Source organism: Bos grunniens, chromosome 4 (genome assembly GCF_055505025.1).
Source record: "Bos grunniens cultivar Pamir isolate PY7600 chromosome 4, Bosgru_T2T1.0, whole genome shotgun sequence".
Lineage (NCBI taxonomy): Eukaryota > Metazoa > Chordata > Mammalia > Artiodactyla > Bovidae > Bos > Bos grunniens.
Genome location: NC_141168.1, coordinates 59,427,916 through 59,433,915, shown reverse-complemented (window position 1 = coordinate 59,433,915; position 6,000 = coordinate 59,427,916).

Below are 6,000 nucleotides of genomic sequence, written 5' to 3'. Positions count from 1 at the left end.
TATGGTGATCAGACAGCACTCAGTATTTTAAAATAAAAGACATGGTGGCTGCCAACATTTTCATATCTCAGAAGTAGTACCCTGTTGAAAAAAATGCACAATACCAGAGTTGCAAGTTTTAACTTGGGGCAAATGAGGACTGCAGCCTGGGAGGCAGCATTTCAGATAGCTCTGAGAAACTTCTCTGAGAAGGCAAGAGGGGAGCTAGGATATATAAGAGCTGTTGCAACAAAGGGCAGATAGGAACATCAAAAGATTATTGTTAATTAAAGAAAACCAGATAACTCAAGGTAAGGAATTTAACACTTTTCTATTTACAGGAAGATGCAAGAGTCTGGGCTCACAGAAATCATTTCTTTGATATGCATCTCAGCTACCTAGGGCCAGTATCCTGTATTTCCACTTCCTGTCTCCTCAGGTCTGAACATAGGGAGTGGCTGCAGTCCGATAGCTACTCAATGGTAGGTATGTTTTTCTTTCCTGCATTTCCTCAGGGCTCACCAGCTCACATTGGAGGACCGCAATTGCAGATGACTGTGACATCTTTGATATGGCAGGAAATATTCCATTTCTCAACCCTTTAGTAAAGAAGCTCAAAGCTACCAGGCTATAAAGCTTAGAATCTGGCACTTGTGATACTGGCACCTTCTTCAGGGGCAGAGACACTGATTCTAAGCCATAAGCACAACCTGCCAGGAATCTGCCATCAACTTTTTTCTTTTATTTTTCATAAATGGACTGATGGGTTGTGAAAATCCTTCTGCTTTTACTCCAAAGGGCACTGAGTAACTTAATATCTTGAAGGCTTTCAGGAGACAAGAGATTGTGGCCACAAGTTTATCTTCCTCACTAACTTTTCTGTGTTAGGAAACCATGAGCGGAAATGTAAAGTTAAAACAGCTAAATCCCCCTACAATTGCACAGTGTGTTGAACTATCCAGATTATTCTCTCTGTAAAACCATACTCATTCTTTCTTCTACCTGCAACTCTAAAATAGAAAAGAAATTTCACTTTCAAAATGCAAAGATTTGACTTTACCCATGGCAAACACAATACAGTGTTATAGTAATAGTTGCTTAGTTGTGTTCTACTCTTTGCAACCCCATGGACTGTAGCCCACCCAGCTTCTTTGTCCAGGGAATTTTCTAGACAAGAATACTGGAATGGGTTGCCATTTCCTTCTCCAGGGGATCTTCCCCACCCAGGATTGAACTGCTCCTCACATGCATCTCCTGCATTGGCAGGTGGATTTGTTAGGTATTTAGAATAGGAAAAAGGAGTCCAGAATGGCAGTGGCTAAAAGACAAAAAGGGAAAAGCCCATGAAAATAGAACAAAGGAAGGTCCCAGGAAGGGAGTGAAAGCCTCAGGTAAAACAAACAGCCCTTCTGGCTAGCCCAGTTTACATAGGGCAGACTCAGGGGAAGGAGAAAAAGCAAATAAAAAGAGGAGCCAAAATTGAGTTGGCGGTGCGGGGCGTGGTAGTGGGGTACTTCTCTTCTCTTCACATCTTTTTGGTTGGCCTGCCATCAAGCCTCAAGGATGTATTTTCTTTTGCTTCCTAAATAAAACTGAGCTGTAATACGGAGCTGTAACACTGGTCCATCCCTCGCTTCAAATTTTTGTTGTGACAAGACAGAACCGAGAAATTACACACTCCCCCTGACAGATTCTTAACCATTGAATCACTAATACAGTGGATAGTGTCAAATCCTGGCAGAGCAAAGACCATTTCACAGTCAACAATACACGGCCAGATCTAGCCCGGGGCCTACTCCAATGGCTGTTCAGTAAGGGTTTGTTAAGTAAATGAAGAAAAAAAATGCTAACTCTTTTTAGTAGGGAGGTGAAGTCAGAAAATTATTTTCAGTAGGGTAACTGGCCACCCAGTTTTGTCTGGGACAGAGGGCTCTCCCAGGATTTTTTTTTTTAATTGGAGTATAGTTGCAATATTATGTTAATTTCTTCCATAGAGCAAAATGAATTAGTCGCACATATACATATATCGCACTTTCTTGGATTTTCTTCCCATTTAGGTCACCACAAAGCTCTCCTAGTATTTTAATGCTAAAACCAAGGAAGTTTCGGACAAACCAGGACAAGTTTGTCACCTGCCTAAACAAAATCTTTCTAGAAATATATGAGTCAACATTAAGGCTCAGATGCTTTTGAACTGATTTGGTTTAGTTTAAGTTTTCGTTATTTTAGGAACAAAGGAAACATTTCCCTATTTGGGGCCAACAAAATACAGATCCCCTTGCAGTGCACTTTGTAACACTGCTTCTTTGTATTCTTTCTTCACCTGACCCATACCAAGGCTGAAGACCTGCCTCCAAGCCACACACTCTTGGGCTAAAAGCACTTAGGAAATGTGCCTTTGGCCCTCTCATGACCACGTAAAACACAGTTTGGAAATGTAGAACATCTAGAGTAAAAAGCTGATGTCTGCAAACTCACTCAAATGGTGAGCTAAAACAAAAAAAGATCTTAGATATAGATTTAGCTTTAAATATGCATAAGTAGAGATAAACCAAAATGTTAACAACTATTGAATCTCCTTGGTAGGGTTATGAGTAAAATTCTTTATGACATTCTTTCAATTTTTCTATATTTTTGAAAATTTTAAAAGTTAAATGTTGAAGGCCAGGGGAAGAGTGAATCTGAACAACAGATTGTTTACAGCAAATATCTGAATTTTCACTAATGGTCTATGCCTACATTGACTTTGATAAAATGATTTCAAATCATTTTATTTTGATAGTGATTTTCAAAACTTGCATGTGTGCAAAGATTGTGTGCACACTTTCCAGGAAGGAGACGCTCCCACAGGTAAAGAGTGGAGGTAGCGAGTAATACTTAGATAATGTTGGTAGCCAGTGTGTTGGATACCTGAGATTTGGAGGATATGGCCATGGGTGTTATTTTAACTTTTAACCCAATAACAATGTGCTTCACTTTTGCTTCAGCCACAGTGGTGGCAACAACAGCCTAGAAGAGTAATCCAAGTCTTTGGGTTGTCATCTTCAATAAAGGTATTCTTATTCCTCTATTGAGGGAACTCTGCTCAATATTCTGTAATAACCTAAATGGGAAAAGAATTTGAAAAAGAACAGATACATGTATACATATATATAAGTGAATCATTTTGTTGTATACCTCAAACTAATACAATATTGTTAATCAACCACACACCAATATAAAATAAAAACTAAAAGAAAAGAAAAATGCTCTTCATCTGAAAGACATGAATTCTCACATTACAAAATCTCAGCACAGTGAATGGAGAGAGAGTCCACAAAGGCTCATCACTTTCCTGAAATTTCAGAAAACTGGAAATAGAAAACCCAACAAAGCTTCCAGAGAGAAAAAAACAAGTCACATCAAGGGATTAAAATCAGAATGGCTTTGGACTTCACAGCTAAACTGCTGGAAACTAGAAGCCAATGGACCAAAGTCCTCAAAATCTAAGGGAAAAATATTTTTAGCCTAGAATTCTATAACTGGCCTAATTATCAGTGAAGTATGATGGTAAACCAATGACATCAGACCTGTTAGTTCTCAGGAATGTGCCTTCCAGCATCTTTCGCAGATGCTTCACCAAAACCAAGATTTAAACCACAGGAGAGGAAGAGATAGGATGTAAGAGCCAGAGGGAGGAGAGGGGGGAAACAGGATGTGCTGGTCTTATAATAAACTTTGTAGAAATACCAGGCCCTTAAAATTTGAAAATAAAAACTGAAAACCTGGCATATTGCAACAATATAAAAATAAATAAATGAAGGACAGATTAGGGAACACAACCTGGAGTAAACTTAGTATATCAAATGCATACTCTCTGACCTCAATTAATTCTAAAAGCTGAACCACAAATTTGGCTCCATTCTTCCAAGGTGCTGAGATACACAATCAGTTACAAGATTTATAGTGTCCATAGGACAAACATACCACAGCTGTTCAACAGAAATGCAGCTTTTCCTAATACCTGAGACAAAGTTCTCCCATGGGCTCTCTTAAAAAGGACACTGCATAATGTTGTAGTATATATCCTTGAAATATCACAACAAAGTATACAACAGTAAATTTCCCACTGCATTTTCTCATCATGCCCATCGAAATAGGCAGATGGCAAAAATGGAAACACAATTAGTACAAGTGCTTGAGCCAGAAGCACATGTTCCAAAGGCAGCGTTAAAAATGTCTGTCCTTCAATCAATGCTCGATGAGCATTGCTTCTCATAACCTGGATTGCTTTTTTGTTGTTGTTATTGTTCCCTGCATCTCTGTATTTACCCCAGGTTGGGGTTTAGAAACATAAAGCAGATCAGATAAACTCAGACAGACCAATGGTCTGAGATTTTTATTCTACTTGCAATCTAACCAGTTAGCCAGCCACAGATTCATGGGTGCTGACGGAAGACAGTCCTGGGTTATGGATAAAGGACTGTATTACTTACAGCAATAACAGTAATCAGAGTAATAGCATTTGTGCCAGTTACCTAAGCCCCAGTTCCTGCAGGACAATGCAAAGAGGACCAGATGACACCTGCGCATCCTCTGGGTTGCATTACAGGAGAGGAACCCTGCACTTAAGAAAACTGCATCTTTTATAATGATCAGTATGTCTGACTTTCGTGCTCAAGAAAGACACTATCTCTATCTTCCAAGATTGTAAACAAACCTGTTCTTTGCTCCAGAGGGAGATACTTTTTCTTCCAAGGATTTCTACTATACAACATCTGAGGGAAGACAGTCTAGAACTAACTTGCAAGGGAAGTACAAGCTGTGCAGAGATGCAAGAGAACCATGGAAAACTGTCTGCCAGGTGGGCAGGAGGAATGACAAAGGCAGGTTTGAAGAGAAAATCTCAAGAGAAGACTGTGGGCCAAAGAGAAAATGTATTCCAAGCCTCAACAAGACGTGAGGTTCAGATCATAACAGTAGTTACCACTGTTACAAACAGATGGAGCACCTTTCTGCTCCCAGGTGGCTCTGGACCCTAGGGTCTGGCTTTATTTCTCAAGCTGTATGATGCTGGCAGCTAGAAGGATGGAACATTGAAGTACAAAGGACACAAGCCTAGTGTCTCCAGAAGAATATTCCCCAAAGCTGCAACAAACATTATACTTACATCGCATTGGCCAGAACTCAGTCTCATGGCCACTATAACCTTCAGAGGCACCTGGGAAATGCAGTCTTTATTCTGAGCAGCTACATGCCATTATTTGAGCTCTATCACTACATAAAGAGGGGATAACTACAGTCTCTGTCATACCTTTCAAGGCATTTTCCAAAACAAGGACATTTGCTACCCCAAAGAAACTCTGGGCCACTGCTAAAATACATTTTTTAAACTTTGCATGCTAGAATTCTGTGTGAACACCCTTAGATCTCCTAATGTTACCTGTTAATTTTATAGGAGAATTATATAAGTGTGATTTATGCCAGACCATATAGGAATGGATAAAGAGGTTGTGGTACATGTATACAGTGGAATATTACTTGGCCATAAAAAGAAACACATTTGAGTCAGTTCTAGTGAGGTGGGTGAACCTAGAGCCTATTATACAGAGTGAAGTAAGTCAGAAAGAGAAAAACAAATATTGTATATTAATGCGTATATACGGAATCTAGAAAGAGGTACCGATGGACCGATTTACAGGGCAGCAAGGGAGACACTGACAGAACAGACTTGGGGACACGGTAGGGGGAGGGGAGGGTGGGATGAATTGAGAGAGTAGTAGCTTTGAAACATAAACATCACCTTATGTAAAATAGACAGCCAGTGGGAATTTGCTGTGACACAGGGAGCTCAAATCTGTTGCTCTGTGACAACCTAAAGGGGTGGCAGGTGGGAGGGAGCTTCAAGAGGGAGGGGACAAATGTATTCCTATGGCTGACTCACGTTGATGTATGGCAGAAACCAACACAATATTGTAAAGCAAATTATCCTCCACTTAAAAATAAATTTTAAAAATTAGCAATCAATTTTAATTGGTTTAA